This window comes from Lampetra fluviatilis, chromosome 26, assembly GCF_964198595.1.
Source record: "Lampetra fluviatilis chromosome 26, kcLamFluv1.1, whole genome shotgun sequence".
In the NCBI taxonomy this organism is placed as follows: domain Eukaryota; kingdom Metazoa; phylum Chordata; class Hyperoartia; order Petromyzontiformes; family Petromyzontidae; genus Lampetra; species Lampetra fluviatilis.
This window is the reverse complement of record NC_136300.1, coordinates 5920532-5947046: the sequence shown is the minus strand read 5'-3', so window position 1 is coordinate 5947046 and position 26515 is coordinate 5920532. Positions and strand designations below refer to the sequence as shown.

The 26515-nt window shown below is 47.3% G+C and overlaps 1 protein-coding gene across 3 annotated transcripts in view; it reads left to right on the top strand.

Annotated features, from left to right (window-relative positions):
• SMPD3 (sphingomyelin phosphodiesterase 3) overlaps positions 1-26515 on the top strand; it is a 107249-nt gene that overhangs the window by 50120 nt on the left and 30614 nt on the right. Inside the window, exon 1 of one of the 3 annotated variants that reach the window (XM_078868606.1) lies at positions 7390-7741. The exons of the other annotated variants lie outside the window; for them this stretch is intronic. The gene's annotated coding sequence lies outside the window, so the exon portion shown is untranslated. Of the gene's footprint in view, positions 1-7389; positions 7742-26515 lie in introns of those variants that run through there. 3 annotated transcript variants of the gene reach the window in all.

Here is a 26515-nt window from a genome sequence, read left to right as displayed (position 1 = left end):
GACACTACTGAGGGAATTTTCCGACGTTTTCAGTCGGGATAAATACGATTTGGGCTGCACTCATCTGCTGCGTCACCATATTGATACGGGTGACAGCGCGCCAATACGCCAAAATCCTTTTCGGTTGAGTCCCGCCGAAAAGGACCATGTCAAATCGGCTGTTGATGACATGCTAGCCGCCGACATAATTTCTCCCTCCAACAGCCCTTGGGGAGCGCCGATCGTCCTGGTTAAGAAGCAGGACGGTTCGTTGCGGTTTTGCGTTGACTTTCGGCGCCTTAATAAAATTACGGTTGCCGACGCATACCCGCTCCCACGGATGGACGAATCGCTTGACGCCTTGGCGGGAGCGCGATTCTTCTCCACATTGGACTTACTTTCGGGATTCTGGCAGCTTCCTCTGGACGATGATTCAAAGCCTAAAACTGCTTTCCGTACTCCGCACGGCCTGTTTCAATTCAACCGGTTGCCGATGGGCTTACACTCAGCGCCGGCAACTTTCCAGCGGTTGATGGAATTGGTTTTGGCTGGATTGCAATGGGAGTCGTGCCTGATTTATTTGGATGACGTCATTGTCTTTGGCAAAACTTTTGAGGAACATCTCCAGAGGTTGCGGGCGGTTTTCCTAAAGATGCGGGCTGCTAATTTGAAATTTAAGCCCCAAAAATGCCATTTGTTACGCGAGTCGGTGCGTTATTTGGGGCACATCGTGGGGCGCTCAGGTATTTCTACCGATCCCGCCAAAACGCAGTGTGTAAGCTCCTGGCCGACTCCCACCTCAGTGGGAGAGGTTAGGAGTTTTATTGGGTTTGCGTCGTATTATAGACGCTTCGTCGCTAATTTTGCGACTATCGCCAAACCCCTACATGCTTTAACATCTAAAGGGGTTCGGTTTTGCTGGGGTCAGGAGGAGGAGGCTGCTTTTTGCTCCCTTCGGGATGCTTTGGTAAACGCTCCTCCCCTGATTTACCCTGATTTTTCAAAACCGTTCTTGCTCGACACCGATGCGAGCAACACGGGTATTGGGGGCGTGCTCTCCCAGGTGGTTGACGGCGTGGAACATGTGGTTGCGTACGGCAGTCGGGTGTTGTCTCCAGCGGAGCAACGGTATTGTGTCACCCGTAGGGAACTGTTGGCAATTGTCCATTTCGTCCAACAGTATCGCCCATATCTGTACGGTCGGCATTTCACCGTCCGCACAGATCATGCGGCACTGCAGTACGCCCTGAGGGTTCAACAGCCATCGGGACAATTGTCCCGATGGTTGGAGGTCCTCCAGGATTACGATTTCCAAACCACATACCGTAAGGGCGTTCGCCACACCAACGCGGACGCTCTGTCACGCTTGCCAACCACCTCCGAGTGTGCATGCCTCCTGGGGTCTGGACGTTGCAGGCCTCCAGGGGACACATCGGTACCTGTCTTGGCGGCCGCCAACGACGACGATGCAATGGTTCCTAATTCAATCGAACAGCAGGGCAAAGATTCCCTGTTGGGGTTGCCCGTCATTGAATGGGGGCGCCTCCAGATGGAGGATGTCTCCCTCCTCGGGTGGCGACGTCGCGTTGGCGGTGCGGCGGGGGGAAAAAGTGGTGGTTCCGACGCATGGGAAATGTGCCAAGGTCTGCTAATGCATTGGGACGGGAAGTCACGTCGACATCGGCTGGTTGTCCCTACTGGGTTGCGGGGTAGGGTGGTATGGGCCGCTCATGAGCGCCTCCTACACCTGGGGACCCAAAAGACTCTCGCCTTGCTGCAACTTGATTTTTACTGGCCTGGCATGACGAGGGATGTGGGGGATTTGTTGGGATCGTGCCCTCAATGTGCACAACGCAAACCGCCGGCACGAGAGTCTAACCCGCCCTTGCAATCGATCAAAGTGTCCAGGATAAACGAGCTGGTCGCTCTGGACATTTTGGGACCATTCCCCGCCACCCCCAGAGGGAATAGATATTTGTTGACGGGTGTCGAGTATTTTACACGCTGGCCTATGGCCTGGCCTTTGGCCAACCAGTCGGCAGCAGCCATCGTGGAGGCCTTTGTTCAGGGTTATGTCCTGGACAAAGGTGCTCCGGAGAGGCTGCTGACCGACCAGGGCAGAAATTTTTCCGGTAAACTACTCAGACAAGTCTGCGATCTCCTGGGCACAAAGAAAATTCGGACCTCCCCATATCACCCACAAACTGACGGGATGGTCGAACGTTTGCATCGCACCATCTCGTCCATGTTATCACAACAAGTTTCGGACTCGCAAACGGATTGGGACCTACAAATTCAGGGGGTCTTGGCGGCGTACCGGATGGCACCCCATGCGGCTACGGGGTTTTCTCCCTTTTACCTCATGTACGGCCGAGAACCAGACCCGCCTGTTCGTGCCCAGTTGCGGATCCCCGTGCCGCAGGGAAAAACTAATCTGGCTGACCACGTTAAATTTAATCTGGACAAATTGACCGAGGCACGGGATGCTGCAATGCAAAACTCTGACCTCCGTCAGAAGGCAAATGAGCGCCTCAGATTGAGTCGAGCGCACATGCTGCAGTGGAAGCCGGGGGACAAGGCATGGTTGCACTGCCCCCAGGTGCCACTGGCAACCTCCTCTAAACTTGTGCGGCCGTGGCGGGGCCCTGTGGAAGTGGTGGAGGTGTTACGTCCGCAGTGCGTGCGCATCAAGTGGGGGAAGCGGCGATGGTTCGTGCACCCCTCCAGATTAAAACCCTTCGCTGCGGTACACAACCCCACTTCACACGCGCGTGGCCAAACATGTGGGGGGTCGGCCGACTTGCTGGGTCCGTCTCCGTCGCTCTCACCTATTGCCTTGCCGGCTGTGCCACCTTCAGGAGCATCAGGAGTGACGGGCTCACGCCCGATCACCCCTCCTGCGGATGCCGAGGGTCACGCGGAGTCAGAGGAATGCTCACTTCAAGACGGACAGTCGCCACCTGATGGTCCGCCACGCGGGGTTACCCCGTGTGAGGGGCCCGCTGCAAGGACGCGCGCTAAAATGCGCAAACTGTTGTGAGGCCGGAAAATGTGTACATAGCTGTTGTGTTTATTGGGTGTTGTGTGGATGGTGTGTTTCCCGCTCCTCGGATGTACATATGCTGGGTTCACCGTTTGTTGTGTGTGCGGGGTGGGTTCCCTGCTGGTTGTATATAAGCTGTTTTTTTACGGAATTCGTATTTATTCGGGGGGGGTGCGTCGGGTTGTTTCTCATCTTGTTGTTGCGTTCTTGTTCTGGTTCCTGTTATTGTTCAAAAATAGTGAGGCACACGCGCGGTCAGGGGGTGAAGGCACCTTTATTGTCAAATTTTTGTATGTTGGCAGCCGGGACGGCTGCATGCTATGCGGGGGGGAGTGATGTAGGGGTGTTAGAGAGAGAGCCCGTTATGCATGGCAGCCTATGGTAAACAAACACAGTAGGCGGGGCTACATGTGTGCACAAGCAGGTGCCCTCTGCGACGTCCGCGCCAGACACCCTGGGGGGTCGATTCGGTCGTTATGATCCCCCGGGGCCCCACCCCTCAGGGAGGGGTGGGGTATAAAAGGGGATTGTATCGAAGGGCTCGGGAGTGATGTTTAGCTAAAGAAGAGGAGGCGGAAGACGTCTGAGATAGAGCCCTGGACTCCCCCTGGTACGCCGTCCTTATCAGGACCGCGCAGGCTCGAGCCAGTGGCGTGGTACCAGAGCCAGAGCCAGTGCTGGTCTGGACTCTGGGTACCGGGCCCGACTGACCAGTGTCGGGCCAAGATAGCCTCCCCTAGCCCATTAGTGGAGGACTCAGAGGCAGGCTAGGGTTAGCTAGAGAGGTGTGTCCTCAGATAGACGGGTGAGGGGGCCGATACCCCCTCAAATGTGTATGTCACAACGTTGGTGTAAAATAAACAAGTGTGCCTCCAACTCCGGTGTGAACGAGTCGTGAGCGTTACTACACAAGCAAGCGAACTTAATATAAAGGTAGATTTGAAGCTTTCGTGACTGCAAGGAATCATCTTCTTAGGTTTTTTCGGTAAAGTCACGTAGAAAGTAAAATAAAATAAAAATAGTCTGATGAGCTCCCCCCTCCCTCTCCCTCCCCCCTCAACTCGCTTTTAAGGGATTACATCTTGAATCATTGCCTCACTTGATGCAGCTAATCTGGCTGTGACGGTCCCACCTGATGACGGAGACTTGTGTTGCCTCCGAAACGTCGTGATTTTTGTTTTTATTTTATTTTACTTTCTACGTGACTTTACCGAAAAAAAACCTAAGAAGAGGGGTTAATATAAAGGATTTAAAAAGCAGTCGTCGGAGCGAGCGACGTGGAGATGAAATGCCGGGGAACCGCGGTGTACATTACATTGGCGAATTTTGCCACGAGGAATGGCGCCTCAAGATCATAAATTCGAGGCTAAGTTGGAAGCGTGGCGAAAGGGCACGGCACGAATCCTCGGTGGATACCAAACGTTATGTCCTTGCGAATTTTTTTGGTAATGTTCACAGGAATAAGTGCGTCACGGCTGCCACTTTAACAATGATATAAACACCACCGCCCCTTTTAATATGAGAGCAGCATACAGGGCGTCAATGAAGGTGGCGTTCATTACACAGCAGTTAGAACTTCACGGTGGAAATACTGGCAAATGTATGCCTTGTACAAATTATTTGGTGATATTGCTGCGTTGGCAGTGGCACCTGAAACATCAACTATTATATACGCTTAATTTTTCAGGCAGTGTTATTGACAAATGCGTTGAGTTTATTTATTGATTCCATACACAGTTCACTTACGTTTGTTTTAACGCCGAAAAGCTTCGGTGATCTTCAACAGCACATGGCAGAAGTATTCGTGACAAACACAACCGGGATATTTGGCAAACGGCTGGGGCTCTCCAAAAGCCCCAAATGTGGCGCGTGCCGCAAATGCCGAATGACAAACGCGCGCGCGGAGGTGTAGAGAAGGGGCATGAAACTCGTCCGGTGACATCTTCATGTGACAAAGTGTGTGCAAAGTTCACGCTACGACGGCGCATTCACAGTTTCGCCGGCCTACCCGAAACCGCTGTCGAACACAAATTATTTTCCGCAATGTGATGATAACTTTTGTTGAACGCGCAGCCTGCGTTCGTGTGCCCTTTGTCGCCGTCGCATTCAACGCGCGGCATCGGTTTTGTTGTTGTTGTTGTTTTAATGCCCAATGCTTTTTGGTGCAGCAGTTCGCCTCTGGGGGGGGAGGAGGGGTGATTTGGCGACCTCATTTGAAGCACGGCCACAGATGCCCTGAGTGCTCGCAATCATTCACGCAGCGAGAATTGAACTCGCAAATTGCGGCTCGCCTGTCAAACACGCCGCACATTGGGCCAGTGCTCCCAGTCGAGCAGGAACGGAAGGCGTGTGCGACTCGTCTCGTGTGCGGATGAGAGCCACGCACGCGTTCACGAGCCGACGCGTTGTCCTGAAGTCGCTGTCGTGGATTTGCAGGGTGCTGCCGATTCTGTTTGCACCGAGGAAGGTTTCTTGTCGCGTCGGCGTTTTCCCAACAGCGGTTGACAAGAACAACATAATAACCGCGACACGCCTGCGAACGGAGGCAGTTGTTTATGTCTTCATGCCGTTGCCCCTATTTTATGTATTCTAGAAATGTGCCTGTAGACGATTTGGCTGCTTTATCATTCACTTCGTTGAGCTATCGTTTGTGGCCAGGTCGCTTCTGAAAAAGAGCTCTGTATAGCTCAGTGGGCCTTACCTGGTAACATAAACATAAATAGTTTGAATAAGTAAAATATCTATTTTTGTTTCGGTGGCAGTTAGCGGCCAAATTTATTTATTTATACTAATGAACCGAATGGACCTTATAAATTCCAGTAATGGAATGAGAACAAATTGTCTTCAAAATATATATATATTTTATTAATCAACGCATGACATCCATGTAAGTTTGAGTGCGTATTCGCATTCATGACTGCTGTCAATGTTACGCACTGAGGTTTTTTATTGGCTTATGTAGAAATGCGATATTTATGAAAACGTTAATTTTTTTCACACGACATACATACGTCCCCTGTTTGCCCAGCAGCAGTGCCGGATTATCCCAGTAGCAAAAGTAGCTACATAAGTAGTAGCTACAACACGTGTAGTAGCTACGGGCCCCTCATTTTCAAGAGCCCCGCGCTAAATACTTTCAAGCTATCAGTTCAGTGATTCTGCACTTGCTCTATTACTATAGTACTATACCGCCTTCAAATTTTATGAACGACTGGGTTATAAGATTAACGATTTGTCGTATTATATGGCTGTATAGCAAATGAAAAAATACAATTACATTACTATGCAAGTAAAAAATTTGTGTTTTCATATTTATGTTTTTATTTTATTTAGGGCCCCGTTATAACATATGCTACAGGCCCCACACTAGCTTGCTTAATCCGGCACTGCCCAGGAGTAGTACGGGTATTGAACATTCAGTCGATCGGCGCGTCGCGTGTGTTCGAGTAGATTGTGGGTACTCCCAACTCTTCGAAGATATCTGGCCAGTGTGAAAGAGTAGACCAAATAGTCTCTGTTAGACATAATAAACGGGTTTTTTAAATTAGATTGCGTAAATACTAATGTGTCGTTAAACCCACCACCACCTGACATGGCCAATTAGTAAGGTTTGTCACGTAAACATAACGTACCAATTAGTTTAGACTTCAGCACACCGGTGTGTTGGAGAGTAAACACACAACATTTACAATTCGAGTCCGACGTTTCGCTGGTGATTACAACCAGCCTCGTCAGCCGATAGCCAACGAGAGAGAGCTGCTTCTAATCGATGCCCTTCTGCCAGCAGTTGCATGAGCAAACAATGGCAGGGCTTCACCTTTACAATGTGTTCACTAAAATACGTGCAAACGTACGCACACACCTATATATATACAATGCATGTCATCAATTCTGGAAATTAACCCACAATTTAAGATCGCAGATAAACGCGGACGCTTGTGCCACATTTTCAAACAATATATCCACAGAGTGGGAGGGGGGAGTGGCAGATCCGACAACATCTGTCACGCAGAAGACACCCAGGGGAGTCACAGTCACACACGCGCACACGCAGTCACAAAGACAAAGTTTCCCCGTATAGCCTTGAACAGACTGAAAGGGCAAGTGCTGTTAGCCAGCATCTATGAAGGCCGGAACAGGCACACGAGGGGGTGGGTGTTCCAACACCACGCCCGACCGCCTTTGTCTCCCCAGTGGTGATGTTTACACACCGCACCAGGTAATCGCTTGAGGCTGAGTCGACCTAGGGGAGGCCCAGGACCGGTTCAGATAATCGTCACCGGTTCGTAGCGCAGCGCGCTAATCGTTAACCTACCGCTCCGCACAGTGACATACACGGGCACGCAGCCTGGGGGTGGAGGGGTGGACACCACTGACTGAACTCAACACGATGCGATCAGCGCGCACAGAGCAACGCGGGGAAGGGCTGTGGGAGCGCGTGATTATTTCCCGGCTGCTGGCTGAAGCCCGTCGCAGGGTGGGGAGTGGTCAGTGCCTCCGTAACAGAATTGATTCTTGTGTTCAGCGTCTCCCCCCTGTGCTGCTGCTGCTGCTACCACTACCATACCCACCGCCTCCCCATCCCCAACAACACCACCACCACCACCAACCCCGCTGGGTGCCACGATCAGCCCGCCCGCCCGCCCGCACGCTCTCATTCGCGACCGTGTGCGGCCGTGAGCTCTAACCACATCCGTCCAGCACTTGCGCTCGCACAAGGTACGACTACGACGAGGATTGTGATGATGGTGGTGATGACGATGTGCTTCGGTGTCAGTACCGTCGTACGCCGAGTGCGAAGCTGCTCGTCCGCGGTGAACCGCGTGCGCACAATGCGACTCGTGCCCATTGATTGTGCGGTGGCGCCGATGTGATTTTGCACGGTTTCTGAGTGGGTGCCTCTTTGTTAAATGCGGTATATATATACACACACACGCGTAACGTTTGATGTGTAAACACGCCTAAAGACGTGTAAAGGATGCGTAAAGGTTGTGATTTGTTCAATCGCTGAAACGTACGTCTGTTTTACATCGCACGTTCTGTGTGCGTCGACTTGCACATTTGTTTAGTCGAAGCCAGAGACCGCTTAGGGTAGTTGGGGCACAGCGTGCTAATGCCACGGCGAAATCTGGGGAATTTGCCACGACCACGAAACTTACCAGGCTGATCCGCAGCATGTTGCGATGAAACAAACCTGTTTGTGTCAAGCGAACGCAAGGGACATAATAATGGATCACTCTGAGCTTCGACACATTATTAGCAACGGTGGAACATGGTCCTGTTTGCGACGTGTTGTGTCACCCACATTTGAATATGGCACCGTAGATATTTCAGCCTTTGGTTTCGCCAAATATCTACGATCAACAAAAATGCAACAAATTACATTACTGGGACGTCTGTGAAAAATAACTTTGTAGCTCATCATATTCCTCCAGTATAAATGCGTAATTATGATTATAAAATTGCTATTAAATTCACTTGCATGTGTTTTTTTTTTAGAACTACATTGATATTCCGAGTAAACACACTTTGGAAGGATTAAGTCACTGCATCGAATATACAACATGAGACAATGCTACAGGGCATGAGAGTGTAAATTGATAGCATTTTCCAGACAATCTAATTTCATGGTCGGGGGAAATCAGAAGTGCATTCGCCTCTGTGTCCTGTTGCCAGGCTGACAGACCGTTCTGGTATTGTCAGAAATGGATCGATGGTATGGTATGCTGGTGGTTTACCTTACACAGACGCAATTGAACAGGGAGTTAGGCTGGCTTAGTAAACGCTTCAGCTCTTGTATTCGGCAAACACAATCATACCATGATGCAGGACAGATTAGTCTCATTGTCTCCTGTTAAGGGATAGGAGGAGTACCCAGCTCCATATGGTGCAGTCACAAACATAGATCCTCTGTAAATGTAGAGACTGTTGGCGCAAGTGTTGTTAGTGAGCACCTATTAATGTTGGCATGCTGCACAAATAGGTTACGTGGTGAGCATCACGCTTGGACAATCTTTGTCTCCATAGCGCTGATGTTTTTTTTTCCCAGACTGCACCAGGTGCTCATTCAAGGCTAAATCGACCTGTGGAAGGCCCAGGACTGGTTCAGATAACCACCACTAATGTGTGTATGTTGAACCTCTTTCCCAACGTACGTAGCAATCCGTGCTAAGCGCAGGTGGCGGGGAAAGGACAATAAACTAAACACAACAAGCAGTTCTAAAGAAATTCGTTTTTTATAAAAAAAAATTAAAAAGTGCAAAGCTCCAGTGGCTTCGTAATTTCGGATGGAAGAGCGTTCTAGACGGCCACAGAAGCGCATCTGAAAGCGCGCGATGATGCAGCGACCGTCTTTGTTCGATGGCCAGCCAAAAGCCGTTGCTGCGAGGATGACCGAAGTTCACGTGAAAGCCTTGGCCAGGATTTGAACTTAGATCACAGGGGTTTGTACCAGGGTGCACTAAACACTACGGATCCCACTCCCCACAATTACACGCACACACTGAACTTGGTGTAATACTCTGCACGCATGAGAGAACATACTAGCTCGCGTAGATTCATGTTTAAATATTCAGATCCCACATGGTAGCCGCACAGTCTGCATGGGTGAGTGCTGCTGAGATGAGTGCACGTTGAAGGCAGTGCTACACGCGAGGGTTTTGCTGTGACTATCACCCCAAAAACTTGGCTCCCTTTGTCTTCACCATCGTTGACTATTTTTTTTTCCATTCTACGTGACTTTACCGAAAGAACCAAGAAGATGAATCCCTGCAGTCACGAAAGCTTTAAATCGAAATTCATCGTTGACTACTCAAAGTGAATATACCTACAGGAAGCTCGGTCAAGGTTCAAATACTGTACATCTTTTCACAGCAAGGAAGTGAACCGAGGTCACAGTGATTATAGCGTAGTACACTCACCGCTGTGACACCGCTCCTGTTTAAGATTTTGTTGCAATGTGGGGGGGGGACGTGATAGAGATGGCTTGGGGAGACCTTCATCCAGCAGTGGAGTGAACACGTCTCGCGATGATGCTTTTTGTACATAAATCCATGTTCCAGTGAGTGTGCACTTGAGAACCAAACAAATGCAAGGCACTTTCTTTTCCTTTTTAAAATTAAAATTCATCCTCTTACAACACCAGAAATGTGCATGTCTTCATGTATTGAATCTTGAGATGCAATTGCATATTTTAAAAAAATCGGAGAACCCTCTGTCATCCACTGCTGGATGAAGGCCTCCCCTTGCCATGTTTGTCAATGGGATTGAAACGAGAAAGTACACTTTTTTATTTTAGCAGATAAGACCCATTGAGCTATATTTTTTTTTCAGAAGCGACCTGGCCACAAATGATAGCTCACCGAAGTGGCTGATCGTGTGGAAATTTATAGCAGCCAAATACTATGAACGCATGTTTCTAAGTGTGGAAGAAAACACCGGAGCACCCGGAGAAAAATACACGTGACTACGGGGAGAACATCCAAACTGCAACTATACAGCAGGCATAAACTATACAGCAGGCATCAACTATACAGCAGGCATCAACTATACAGCAGCCATCAGTGTCGGGATCGACCAGGCGGGGTCGTTGAGATCTCGCCACCGGGGCGCCCCATAATTCGCCATGCTGGTCAATGCGGGTTGGTGAAGGGGTCAGGTTAGCACTCGTTCAGATATCATTCATCAGCCACTAGTCCTGGCCGAACATTTCTACGTGTTTCTACGCATTTATTCGCGTTACGAATATTAATTGTGTTGCGTTTGTGTTTTGATGCACCTCTGTGTTGCCAACATAGGGTTCAAACTGATGACCTGCTTTTAAGTCCAACAATACACTGACCTATTCTCGCGATAAGATATATTGCATACAGTCTACACACACGTGGGAAGGAATGGTGGTGCATTTGTTAGCTCACTGCGCTGTGAAACCCGGCAACCTGATTTTGATTCTGGAGCACAGCTTAAAATGAGTGGCAAGCGATGTATGAACCGGTCGAATGTCCACTCCCACCAGTTTTTATTGACCGATCCGGTCAAGTATGGTCAAACAACCTCCACAAATAACACGGCATGGGGAGGGATGCACTCGTGTAGTGGATTGACAAAGGAGCTTTAAATTATGATAAATATATACAAACAAAAACACTCAACATCTGTACGTACCTGCTTGGTGGTTATATATGGACACGTGAAATGAACGCTGGTCCCAGGGGTATACGTGCGTGAAACAATGTGCGGTGGCGCGCGTGCGACGCCTAAAGGTTACGTTCACAGCTATCATGCGGAGGCTTCAGGGGTCTCTGGAATAAGAGTCACTTGCAGGGCAAGGCTTGCGTCAGTGCCACTTAAAGAGACACCAGCCGCTCGCACCACGTGGCACCGCAACGGGGATGCGCTGGGACAGAAGCCACTGTGCCGTTCCATTCCGCTTGGCCACCGCGAGAGACACCGCACAGCATTTGCATTCACATTCATTAATAAGTATAAACCGTAAAAACAAAGTTTTTCACTATAAATCCTTTATATGCGTGGCGGCTAGAGTCCTCTGGCTTGAGATGGCTGCCACCTATGGGTCAGATGATTGCATTGCACCATTAAGCAATTGGTAATTAAATATAATATTTTTGTCCTAAAAAGAGTAAAATTTTGGAAAAAAATTTTCACGAACATTAATTGTCACGCACAACGAGTCTGTGTGGAAAATGTCAGCTCGATTGGATCACGGGAAGTGGGTTAAAAAACGACCAAAAGATTTGCACGGTCCTAAGCAAGCAAGCGAACTTAATATAAAGGATTTTAACAAAAACCGGTCCGCCTCTTACATGCGCGCCACTCAATTAACGGCACGTTTGTTAACATCCTTGAGTAATTCAGTTTACAAATTGACGGTGAACCATTAGTACAGTAGTCTTGCGTGACAATCCACGTACGGTATTTAAAAGGTGTCGCTGTTGGCTGGACATCGAACAAAGACGGTCATCGCATCGCGTGGCGCTTTCAGATGCGCTTTTGCGGCCGTCTGGAACGCTCTTCCGATATTAGGACGCCACTGGAGCTATGCACTTTTAAATCATCTAGATTGAAAACTCATTTCTTTTTTTTGCGTGTAGTGTTTTTGTCCTTCCCCCGCACCTCCGATTAGCACGGTTGGCTACGTACGGTGCAAAATCATACGTACATACAAATAAGTGAAATGTTGTTACGAAATGAGGCGCCTCCAGTGGTCGGTCGTCCGGTCCAATTGAGAAATGTCTCTGAGTGCGTGTAAACTGATTGCCGAGGCAACGAGAAACGACTGGGAAGTCTATGAAGTGGCCACTTGCTATTCCGACCAATTTAATCAGTAGGCTGCCGAGTTTGAAACTATTTCACCCGCATGCCGATTTTCTTTTTCTAAATGGAAGCAAAAAAGAAACGTTCCGTGCATGTTTGATCTTGTACATGTATTTTTAAAGCGAAAAAAAAACCTAATTTGACAGGGCACATTCTACGCTGGGGACGGTTGGACCAATGAGCACTTCATGGAAGAAAGAATGGAAGGGGAAGGAAGGCCCGCCGAAGGATCATTGGAGGAACGGGGCGTTTAATGGGAATGAAAAGGAGGGCGGAGAAGAGAGAGGCGGATTGAGAAGATGGCAACCGGGGATCTGCCGTTAAAGCTGAGCACCGATAGAAGAAGACGTTTTATGAAGTGGTATGATTGGCTTTGAAATTCGAAACGAGGCTGTATAATAATCGTCAGTCAGCCGCTTAATACCTCCGTCAATGTCAAGAATGACCGATTCTTTTCGTCCACCACTGCGATCAACCACCTCCGATAAGCACACTTGGCTACGTTGCGGTGCGAAAGATGTTCAAATGTACATAATACTATGGGAACCTCATTTGCCAGTAAAAATATGATAATTGTTTTTTTTACCCTTCTATCTGGCAACAAAACTGACACCTTTTTACAAGGAGTCATGTTTGCATAGACCGCAATACCTGCTTGTATTATGACTGCAGGTATTGCGGTCTATGCAAACATGACTCCTTGTAAAAAGGTGTCAGTTTTGTTGCCAGATAGAAGGGTAAAAAAACCAATTATCATGTACATACATTTTCCCCTGCTTTTTCCCCCCCACTCATACTGTTGGAACTCCCTAACCCTAAACCTTCCCATCGCCTCGCGTCCACAGCTGCTGTCGCGTTGCTAAGTTCTATTAACGTGTTAGTTCTCACCCGCTGTACAGTGCCACGATTAGTGCCGTCCGCTGCTCCCATTCGGATCCTCCTCTGACCACTTCTCTCTCCAAAGTTGCCCCGCTTTCACTGCCGCACAAACTGGCCGTTTGTGGAGAATTGAGTCGATGCGAGAAAATCAATGCCGCAGAAATTATGCACTCTCAGGGAGGCCATGGTGGGGCGGGCGGTTTGGGACCCGTTGGGTTGTGTACGCAAGCAAAAAAAACACGTTCATATGATGTATTTTTACGTGGAGAGACAGAGATATATGAGGGAGATATAATGCCCGCTTGTCTGTTCCACACCCTCGTGAGGTCACTTAGTGGCTGCCAACTTCTGCGCTATATGGGCCACCGTGTCTGCGCTTCGGCAAGTGAAATGTTAATAACTCTTTCGTCTCGTTGCATAGCAACCCAGAGAGAGAGGGTCGTGTGTTTTTTTTCTTTTCTCGTGGGCCCTGTCGGTTCTGCGTGACGACGCTTGGACGAGGACTGACGACTGTAGCAGAACCCAGAGCCTTGGTTACCTGGGGCCGTCCAGAAGGTGGTCCCCTAGCCTTGGGGAGTCCCTCGAGTAATCGCTTTGATATTCAGGGGTGAGTTGGAATGTAGTGGGGAGACAGGGGAAATGGGGATGGGAAAGCGGCGTTTTTGTATGCGGATTCACAGTTAAACGATCTGCCACCGGTGATGGTAAAATGAATTAATCGCACAACATGTCGTGTGTGAATGAAGGCTGCATCTGTAATGCTTCACTTGAAGTGCCACGCTTCTACGTAGCCCGTGACGATCATTGCAGGGGCAGAGCCGATTTCACCTGGGACCTCATTTGAACATTTCTGTTTAAAATGACGGAACCTTGCGACGGTTATCCTTGCTTGACCTTTGCTAAGAGGCCGATGTGCGGCCCTTGCAGCTCTATTGCTCGTGCCACTGCTAGCGTGAAAAGGGCCTCCATTAGAGGAGCTCTAGACAATCTCTCTGCAGGGGCTATTTGGCAGAGGTGTGGACTCGAGTCATGTGACTTGGACTCGAGTCAGACTCGAGTCATGAATTTGATGACTTGCGACTCGACTTGGACTTGCATAACAATGACTTTGTCCCACCTCTGAGATGTGGACTCGAGTCATGTGACTTGGACTCGAGTCAGACTCGAGTCATGAATTTGATGACTTGCGACTCGACTTGGACTTGCATAACAATGACTTTGTCCCACCTCTGAGATGTGGACTCGAGTCATGTGACTTGGACTCGAGTCAGACTCGAGTCATGAATTTGATGACTTGCGACTCGACTTGGACTTGCATAACAATGACTTTGTCCCACCTATGAGATGTGGACTCGAGTCATGTGACTTGGACTCGAGTCAGACTCGAGTCATGAATTTGATGACTTGCGACTCGACTTGGACTTGCATAACAATGACTTTGTCCCACCTATGAGATGTGGACTCGAGTCATGTGACTTGGACTCGAGTCAGACTCGAGTCATGAATTTGATGACTTGCGACTCGACTTGGACTTGCATAACAATGACTTTGTCCCACCTATGAGATGTGGACTCGAGTCATGTGACTTGGACTCGAGTCAGACTCGAGTCATGAATTTGATGACTTGCGACTCGACTTGGACTTGCATAACAATGACTTTGTCCCACCTCTGCTATTTGGACTCGAGTCATGTGACTTGGACTCGAGTCAGACTCGAGTCATGAATTTGATGACTTGCGACTCGACTTGGACTTGCATAACAATGACTTTGTCCCACCTATGAGATGTGGACTCGAGTCATGTGACTTGGACTCGAGTCAGACTCGAGTCATGAATTTGATGACTTGCGACTCGACTTGGACTTGCATAACAATGACTTTGTCCCACCTCTGCTATTTGGACTCGAGTCATGTGACTTGGACTCGAGTCAGACTCGAGTCATGAATTTGATGACTTGCGACTCGACTTGGACTTGCATAACAATGACTTTGTCCCACCTATGAGATGTGGACTCGAGTCATGTGACTTGGACTCGAGTCAGACTCGAGTCATGAATTTGATGACTTGCGACTCGACTTGGACTTGCATAACAATGACTTTGTCCCACCTATGCTATTTGGACTACTCTTCCACAATGGCATTTAGGAAAATATGGCAGTGCCCACACTTTTCCCCCACCGCGCACGGACATTGGCAATTAACGAACTGCGATGCACACACTTATACTGCTGGGTGGACATCGGTTTGGGGCAAACACAAAAAAGTGCTCATTGTTTCAGCTATTGTCATGGGGAATTGAACGGGCGACCTCTGTATTACAAATCCAGTGTGCTCACCGTGACACCATGATAGCATCCATAAATCAGTCAATGAACTTAAACACCAGCGAGTGATCAACCTTTAGACACTGATGTGTTACAATGGTTGTTATTGTTGGAATGAGTTGATGATTATGATGATCGTACGTTTATGTGCAACCAGTTGCACAATCATGATAATTTGAGTTATTTCATGAGATAAAAATATATATATTCCAGCTCAAAGTGTCTATCCCATCTCATTATAGGTGAGAGGGAAAAATGTATTGCAGAAAAAAAGGATATAATCCAAGCTCTCAGACCTGACATCTCAGGGTGATAGAGGGTGTACCTGTTCCGTGTGGTTTTCCGCAGGGAATGTGACATGTTTAAATAAGTGAAATCTGAAATCGCATGTCCGAACTTAAAAAAATCCAATAATGAGACAGAATGTTCCACAACTCTGATTTCATAAAAAAAACACATTTCAACCCTGTAATGAGATAGCAGGGGGCAGAGAAAGTCACTGCCACATATATAATAGTATTTAGCCATTTGCTCAGAAAAACCTCACTGAGTCTACATGCTTTTTATTTTAAAGAGGCTGTTGCATTGGGATACTGTATATATTCCATTTCCATAATGGGTTTTTCGCACATAGTAGAAAAGCAGAGTGGCCAGAAGAAAAGAAAAAAAAACAACAGCCCACGTATATGATGGCATTATTGGCCTCACTACAACAATCCATACTGATAGATCAGCAAACTGCTTACATGATTTAAATATAATTCCCCCAAGTGTATCCCGATTGTGCTGTTGGCCTCGTTGTACTCTTGGCCCATTAAAGCAGATATCATAGAGCTACCTGTGACATTGTAAGGCACCTCAATTGTACACAGTAGGGGGCAGCACTAATCCACCCACTCTGCTATAGACTGTCACGTGACGCTCGTCACGTGACAGTCACACCGATGTTTCTCGTTCCCAGAGCTGGAAATTAGACAACATAAGAGCATATTCTTGGTTATTTCGGTAAAGTCACGTAGAAGGGAAATAATAAAATAATATAAATATAAAACAAGAAAATGTTCTTGCTGTGGATTTCACACCTGATGATGATTGCTTGTGTTGCAGTCGAAACGTCGTGAGAAATTTTTCTTGTTTTATATTAATATTATTTTATTATTTCCCTTCTACGTGACTTTGCCGAAAGAACCAAGAATATGAATCCCTGCTGTCGCGAAAGCTTTAATTCGAAACATAACAGCAGTCAATTGTCGACAGGCCACGACTATCAACTCACGACACTTGAGAACGCAGTTTAATCACGGGCCACCGTCTGGATTTCAACCCAAGGTGCCAGCTTCGTGCTCTGACCTCTGAGCCACCCAGAGGCACTTCCCTGCTTCCATGACATACCAGATGCTGCATCCAAAGTGCCGGATGACATATGTGTAGCACCAAAACCTGTCACATCCAAAATTCAGAATTCTACAACTTTGTCTGAAAAAATGGCTGACCAAAAACGTGTGCAGTGTGTCTTGCGAGCAAGGCTTGTAACGGACTGGCACGTTCAGCTGTTTGTCCCGCTGGTTTTTCAGACATGAAAGAGCTCAGGGCACGCCGGCTGACCCGGAGATCAGCACACCGTGTGCCGTGATGTCGCGAAATTGACCTTACCGATTGAGGTCTCAGTCTGCAAAACAAGAGACGGGATCCATGTAAACAACCTACCTGCAGCTTCAGGGTATTTCAATTACTATCATCAGCAGCAGCATCATCAGCCATGGTCAATCCACTGCTGGATGGAAGCCTCTCTATATCATGTTTGTTGGGGGGGGGGGGGTGTTTTACCATACTTCACTGCATTAGTCAGTGCCGGTTGATGAACGGGGCGTCCAGGATTAGTTTGTCGTGGCTGGAAATGAAACTCATTTCGTCAGATTCAGAGCGCAGTGTGCCAGCCGCTGCACCACTCCTCCATCCACATTTGATCAAATGCAAAGATCCCCCGTATAGCCTGAACAGACTGTTGAGGCAAGTGCTGTTAGCAAGTAACGCCGATGAAGGCCGGCACGGCACACGAGCGAGGGGGTGGGTGGCCAGCACCACGCCCAGTGATGTTTACACACCGTACCAGGTGCTCATTTGAAGCTGAGTCGACTTAGAGGAGGCCCAGGGCCAGTTCAGGAAATCGTAACTGGTGTTGGCCATAAGCGGGTCACAGGATTTATAGCGCAAGGTGCTCACCGCTACGCTACCGCTCCCCACATATTATATTGACACACACATACACAAGACGTGTACTCTACTACTAGATTTCCCCATTTCACATTTTATATTTTACGACTGCATTTGTCATCAGAAAATTGTGCGCACATTAGCGAAATGTGCCTTCACATTCCTTAACGCGATCAGTTTTGTGCATTTGTAAGTAAATTACCTGACCGTACAGCAATTCACAAGTTGCCATTATGAGTGATTGGTAAATTCCCCATAAATTGCTGGAATGTTCTTCACACTTTATTACGAGTGATTGGTTATTTATATGTAAATCAACCGCCAAGATATGATGCCACCTTACATATTAGGATGCAGATTTGGATTTTTTGAATGGAAAAGATCTTGTTGCTATCGATAATTTTAGAATTCTACCTTTGTACAGAATTTGTGTGTGAGGGGGGTTGGGGTATCGCAATGTGCATATTTGTGTGATTGTGTGGGGAGCGGTGGTGCAGTGGTTAGCGCACTGCATGACAAACCCTGCGACCTGAGTTTGAGTTTTTTAAAATCTGAACCAGAGTTGCATCTGCAAGCAGTCCTCGGCCTCTCGAACTCGCTCGGCTCACACGTGAAATGATGTGTGCTCTGTAAGCATCATGCAGCACGGGGGGGGGGGGGGGGACAAAGGTGGCCAGGCACCGTGCTCACAACCCCTTGTGTGCCATTTAGACCGGCCTGAATAGACGCTCGCCGCTTACAGGACTTTCCGCCAACAGCTTGTATTGCTGCATACGGTGGGACCTCGCTTGGTTTGTGCATTGTGTTACGACCCTAACAGTGACCTTCTTACGTTGGATTGCCAGCCGCTATGGACACCAATAGCATCTGGCGGCCATTGTAAACTTCGCCTTTTCGCTTGGTCTCCGAAATCCTCGTGTAACGAGACGTAAATAAATCACGTAAGCGGGCAGAACTCTATCTGAAAACGACACCTAAACACCGCTTCTTATGAATTAATCATTAACATACGGCCTTTTATCAATCCGCGGCCTGTTGGGTTCAATTACTCGAAGAAACTCTCCTGGCATGTGAAGCAAAACGTCGGACATCGTGCCGGACAGCGTGCAAGTACAACCAGATAACACATTGGAGAGCTATGCAAACGGACGCACAACGATGAGAATCTACGCCAGCGTTAATCACTAAATTTCAAAGGGGCGCCACTTTCATTGTTAAGACATCAGTGTGAGGGCTGCCACACATTTGAAACCATTGTGGTTTGACAGCACGATGGGGGTGTTTTCACGTGTTGTGTATTGTCGGGGGCCGCAATAAAGGCCACCAGGGGCCGCCAGTGGTCCCAGGGCCTTGCAATGAAGAACCCTGGTCTACGCCGTTGTACGGCATGAAGTCGCAGGCCGTGTCTACCCCACGGGCTCTAAGTTCAGCATCGTTTGCTACACGGAGGGTCCTGCGAATTAGGGGGTTGAATTGACCACCGCAACATGCAGCTAACCGTGTGCCCAGACGGCCTTGGGCCCAGATGGCCGTGGGCCCAGATGGCCAGGGGCCCAGATGGCCGTGGGCCCAGATGGCCATGCACCCAGCCGACCGTGGACCTAGATGGCCATGGGCCTAGGCGGCCGTGGACCCAGATGGCCGTGGGCCCAGATGGCCGTGGGCCCAGATGGCCGTGGACCCAAACGGCCGTAGGCCCAGCCGACCGTGGGCCTAGCCGACCGTGGGCCCAGATGCCGGCTCTCTTGACTGTGCGTGACCCCAAACAGCCCAGCAGCAGCGGAAGCTCCAGCACGGCTCTCAACAATGGAAACACACATGTTTACACGCAGAGGCAGAGCACATCATCATCATCCCGGGTCCACGACCGCTACGTTGACATTTCCATCCACCCGGCCGCTAAGTGTGAACACGTTTGTCGGGAATAAATAAATAAGCCAAACTAAACAAGATAAAATAACGTGGCCCTGCCCACCAGTAAGTGGGTTTTAAAGTGGCGTCCCCGGGTTTACATTCGAGTCATCAGCACACAGCATTAACATTTACATAAGCATTAGGTGGGGACATTTGTTTAACATGAGTGTTGGTAAAAACAAATACAGAGGTGGTAGGGTAGGTCCAGGGGACAGAGCACTGGACCGCCACCATGGGTTTGAATTCGGGTTTTCAACCGTGGCATGTTCTCAAGTCGAGTATATTTGTCTAAACCAGGTGAGAACTCAAGAGTCCGGGATAGAGTCTCGTTCACAAAGAGCAACCTAGGCCGTCAAATATTACAAAAGTGTCACGTGAGTTGATGGCCTCGGCCCAGTTACCAATGAATGCAAAACAACTCTAACCTGTTTTACTTGGACATGTGATGAGCAGACTGTGCACGGCGTATACCAGTTGCATCCTTCGTGTGGATAAAGAGGTCGATTGAAGTGGCTTTAGAAGTACTTTAATGCAGTCATCTTGCAAGTCTTTTCTCTGACATAGGGTGATGCACTTCTAGCTGCGGAATTCTGAAGGGAAATGTATCAATGTTATGACATGGTGCGGATCGCACAATTGCAATATTATTGGGGAAAAGCAATACAAATGTCTTCTTGGTTCTTTCGGTAAAGTCACGTAGAAGGAAAATAATAAAATAATAAAATAAAACATTATAATATTATATTATGTTTTATTTTTATTATTTTATTTAAAATAATAAAATAATAAAAATAAAACATTATAATATAATATTTAATGTTTTATTTTTTATTATTTTATTATTTTCCTTCTACGTGACTTTACCGAAAGAACCAAGAAGATGAATCCCTGCAGTCACGAAAGCTTTAAATCGAAACAATACAAATGTATTTTACGCGTAAAATAACACTTCCACGAACATAATGTTTGCTGTGGCATTACCGTGAATGTGTCGGAGTGCGGTGTTGGTATTGTTTTGCAGCGGTGGCTGAGAACATTTACAAATGCCCGCAGTGCCAAAGTGGCAATATCTTCCAAGTCCGGCTGATATATCTGAATCGCAGTGTCCTGCTCGTAGCCTGGCATGGTGAGACATTTATCTTCGCTGGACACACTCTCCCCGACCCAACGAGATGTCACTTCCAAGGTCCCCACTGCTCCATCGCTCTGCTGTCATCAATATACATTCATTTTGAACAAATGTCTCACAGTTCCCATGTTTCGGTCGTCATTTCTTTTTCAATGCATTAGAGGTTGATGTTCGTTTAAAAAAAAGATATAGTTGGAAAAATAGACAGAAACAAGAACACGTGGATCAGAGAGAAGTGAAAATCAGAGGCATCATCGTGACTGTTAAGAACAGTAAGGGAGCTTTTGAATGTCACTCAGTGAGGCTATCCTGGATAATGAAAACGCATCATCGTATTTATAGGGGCGTGTTTGATAATAATGATGGTGATGTATGTCCAGCCGACATCGAAAAAGCACGCCTGATTGTCAGTAGCGGAGCGGAGCTGGCATTGGCCCTGGTACATGGATGAAATGGGGCCCCCCGCTTTCATAACCATGAGTGCTGTGCCCTTCCTGTCCATGAGGTTCTTAGAGCACTTTCCCCGCCTGCGCGCTCGATAGCTACCACACTTGCATGTTGCTAAACCAAAGAGACACGAGGGATACACATGCTGAATTTCGTGGTATGCAGAGTCAAATGGGTTAGCTTCATCATCATCAACCGTGATCAGTCCACCTGCACACGAGTTGATTTCATTGCTCCACTCCCATCAATATTCTGGACTATCGGCCATCAGCCCTTCTCGTGCCGTGTCCTGCCCAAGTCGTGCATGAATGATGTAATTAACCATCGCATGTTCTGTAATCAAAGTGCCACTTACTCCGTAGCTCGAATGTAATTCCAAGCCTGCATGTCTCCTCTGCTGTTTTTGCACACTTTCAGATGTTTTGTTCCATCTGCTTCATCAATGATCATGTTCCTGAACCATGCCATGACATGGACGTACCGGCGAGCTGCACGATATTATTGCTGGGTAAAAAAAAAATAATTATATAAGGAATAATATTCTTTTATATATATATCTTTTTTTTTACCTACGTGACTTTACTTCTTGCAGTCACGAAAGCTTCAAATGTAGAATTATTGCTGGGATTTCGTCATTCGAGGCATCTCGGGGTCACGGTGCCAACACTGACCGAGTCTGGAGACGCTGCTTGGCCGTATTGCGAGTGACCGGGCGAGTGCTGTGTTTTCACGGGGAGATAAACCACGCTCAGGACGGGGCCACGGCTTTGTACAGAAGCCCCTTTTGTCGGCAGCTCCACCCACGTGTGTGGAGGCACTCTCACGACTGAGTTAGTCGATACATATTCAGTGAATGAAAGTTAATGGGATTGTTGTACTGGAATGTTCAATCTTGCCCGGTCACTTTGTATTTGCATTCCTTAATTTTCATTCCTGTACAGCTCTCTGTCAAAACACTGTGATATGAAGCTCCCACTTCCACATCCGTTGTGAAGGTTGATTGTCCATACTTCACTAGTCACTGCGGGTTGCTGGAGGCTAGAGGAAGTGCGCGATGTCAGCGGTGGCCGTGAATCAAACTCAGTTCGTCGTGTTCATGGTAAAGTGCACTAACCACTGTGCTACCACTCCCCCTCCTAGGACATGTACAACGTGATAGAGCTATAAGCATGATGGGTATTGGGTTGGCATGACTTCTTCACAGTCGGTGTTGTCTCACAACTTGTTTACACCCCTTTGTTGACCAACGCCAGTGTATGATTATCCTTGTGGCGAATCGGTCTTCACAGTACAAAATGAACTGGGAATTGAATAATGATTGCATTTGACATTTCCCCTCTACTGAGATGGCTGGGTGGCTCAGAGGTGACAGTGCTGAGTTGGCAGCCCTTAGATCCTGGTTGTAAATCCATGCAGATGCCTAAGATTAAATGCCACTTCTCAAGTGTAGTGGATTGATTGTCTCCGCTTGATCACCAATCCACAATATATTACATTTTTAAAGATTTCTTTCAACTAAATTCCATCCTAAGCATTAAAACTATTGGTTTAGTTATAATGCCACAAACGTCACTCTGCAGCAGGGTATCTGGTTAGGTGCTTCACTCTACTTTGTGCAACAGAGGTCACTTGAAGCGATCTCAGAAGTACTTCTATAATGGCTGCTTCCACGAGCCACTTTCTAACACGTGGGAGTTGTGCTGCTTTGCGAGAGTTGCGGATGGATTCTTTGACTCGTGGCGTGGTACCATATGACATCTGGGAAAAAAGACGATTAAATAAAACAATACACAGCACTCTCCAAGTCATTTCTGAGTACCCGATTCCCCCGTCGTTGCTGTCTCCCTTATCCCCTTAATTCTGTTTTGTATTTACTTTATTTTACCAGGTAAGGCCCACTGAGCTATGTAGTTTTTTTTCAGAAGCGGCCTGGCCAAACACGATAGCTCAACGAAGTGGCTTATCAAGTAGAAATTTAAAGCAGACAAATACGTTAAACGCATGTTTCTAAATGTGGAGGGAAAAAAAAACCCAGAGGACCCAGAGCGGAGCTGGCATTGGCAGAACATGCACGCACCAAATATACAAGCATCAGGGTCGGGATAGAACCCGGGCGAGGGAGTTCACATCTCCCCACCGTTGCGACCTTCAAATTTGTCTCCACTTTGTCCTTCATTCGTTGCCGTCCCCTTGACTGGTGTGTCTCCTGCTGAAGCCCTCTCTCCCCCGTGGCTATGGCACACTCATCTCCATGTGTCATCATCCCAAAGCCCCGTGGCTTGCACGCTCAGCAGGCACAGAGAAAACGCACAATTTTACCTTTTCACTGCACCAGGATTCCCCAACCTTTTATCCGTGCTTTCTGTTGCTGCCGCCAGCCGTTTGATGTATAATTTAATACAAATATGCCTTTTGTTTTTTCTCTTCTTGGTTCTTTCGGTAAAGTCACGTAGAATGGAAATAATAAAATAATAAAAATAAAACATTATAAAATAATTCTCACGACGTTTCGGCCACAACGCAAGCAGTCACGAAAGCTTTAAATCGAAATTTATGCCTTTTGTTCTTCTTTCATAGTTAAATTTGGAGAGAGACGCTTCTTTGTGGCCACGTTTCACCGATAATTAAAAGTGTCGTACAAAGCAAGGGTCCGGGATAGCTCACACAACTAATTCCTAACGGGATAGCCTTTGCTTTTGTGTGTGCCGAAAGTAATCATGGAAATATAGTTTTTTTTTTTCTAGATTTCAAGCTTTCGTGACTGCAAGGATTCATACGCTTAGTTTTTTCGGTAAAGTCATGTGACTTTACCGAAAAAACTAAGAGTATAGTTATTTTTGTTTATCTGTACCCACGTGTTACTGTGCAGGCATTCGTCGGTGGCTGTTCTGCTGTGTATGTGGCCGATGTGTGTTTAGGGTCATAGTACGTATTGTTGTGCGGCACGATGTCTGACGTTTCGCTCCACGTGCTGGGAGATTTATTCTCAATCTGTGTTCCTGCAGAAGGTCTCAAGCATGTGGAGCGAAACGTGGGACATCGTGCCAAACAGCATGCGGTACAACCCGACAGCACATTGTAGAGCTGTGTATACATTTAGTCTACAAGCGTAGCTCAGTTTTACTTAAAACGGTAAAATTATAAGTATTTTTCAAATCTGACAAAGCTACGTAGGTAAGAATCACTTGCTTGCAATTGTTATATTTTTATCGCATTCATAGAATGCTGTATTGGTGATGTTTATTTTCAATTTAGTTATCTCGACCAGAAATCGAAGCCCGGCTCTCTGGATTGCAAGTCAAGTGTGTAACACTTCACAGAACACCAAACAACAGACGTTGCTAATAGCACAACCAATCACAAATGCACATTTTAGGCATTGAAAATACTGAAAGTGCAACACGTGTTCACATTAATAATAATAATAATTCAAACTGTCAACGCGATCCTCTAAAACCCCGTGTGATTGGCTTTGCTATCTTGACGTCTCTCTGAGCCAGGACAGTAATAGCACACTCATGACCATCATTTAAAAAAGCACATCCTCACTCTCTCAAGGCACATAAACGCTTTTACTTTGCTCCTCCAGACTCTGCTATTACTAACAGCAGGTCTGACTGTTAACCAATCAAATTTATTTGAACAAACGCCACCTCAACCGAGTTCGACGTTCGTCGCGTTGGTCAACGTGGTGTGGCGACGGCGCGTTATAGGCCACTGGTACCCTGAACACGACGATCTGAGTTTGATTCCTGTTCATGGCTAGCATCTGTGGTGGTGTCAACACTGACTGAATCGGTCCCAGGCCCCGCTGTCTCCGTCCCACCACCCCTGTCGTTCACCAACCTGCACTGACAAGTGTGGGGAAGGATGGTTGGAATTTTTTTGGAAATGTGCTTGTAATTATTTATGTCTGTTGAACTTCTTTCACACCGTACGTAGCCAACCGTGCTGATCGGAGGTGCTTATTTGTCCAGGAGGGCCAAACTGAATCGTTGGACTCTTTTTCAGGAGGGTCCGAATTTGTTTTTCAGATGTTTTCAGAGAATTAATGATACGTGTTTTTATTATATTTCGTTTGTTGTCCTTCCCTCGCACCTTCAATTAGCACGGTATGCCACATACGGGGCGAAATATGTTCAACATACATACCTACATAGAAGTGTGAAGAAACCGGAGCACCCAGAGAAATTCCACACAAGCAATGGGGCAACGTTTTATCCCGTACAGATGGAAACAGATGACGAATCGACCACTTGCCGTACTGCCTTCTCCTGGCAAGCCAGAGTATGGCACCTCTTCAACGCCTAAGTGAAGCGAGTTTCACAACATTTGTTGCAATCCATCAGCCCTCCATAGTGCTGGATTTCCCGCTCCTTTGATTATCACGGTTGGCTATGTACGGTGCAAAAGGAGTTCAACATGCATACATAATTCCACAGCCAACACTGCGCATGACTGACACAGCACTGAGAGGCCTTTAATACCGTTGTATTTGTAAATAATATCGAAACTTTTTTCTTCTTCTACCAAGTGAAAGAGCTGATGTTTTCACGTACTGTCTAGTAGTAGGTGTAAACAATACGTACGCACGTGAGATATGAAGTCTGGTTGGACATAAACCTCCACAGGAATGTGACGACACACAAACATGCAGGTTAGTGCTTCATATTAGGTCACCAGGGAACCTAATTATAAACTGTGGTAATGGTTTGTTCATCATGCTGTCCTGTCTACTTATCTTCAAATGCAATGACAGAGGCGTGTTTGCAAAAAAAAAACAAGCATAATGCAACAAGGAAATATGACACTAATTGCCCCACGCATTTGTTGTATTCATGATGGAATTTTAACACATTTACTAACAAAGTGGGACGCTGCCAAGGTTAGGCGGTTTACACACTGGGGTTGAAATCCAGAGGCCGCCCGTTAATTTCAAACTCCCAGCGCATCGGTGCCTGATAACCTTAGTTATTCAGCGGGAGTGATTGATTATTATTATTATTTGCAATTGAGCTGTGATCAATCTTCAGGATTTCCATCCGGGCTGTTGTGTCACAGCACACATTTGTGCCGCTGTCGCGAATGCTGTCACAGCGCGGATGAGGTTCACTCGAAAGCGGATGGACTGCTTGATTTGTAATCCCAGCAGAAGTTACTGGGCAGGAATGGGAATAAAATAACTTAATCATCGAATCGATGTAAACCCCACGCATCGCCTAAATCCAGCCACACGTGCCAATAACGGAACTG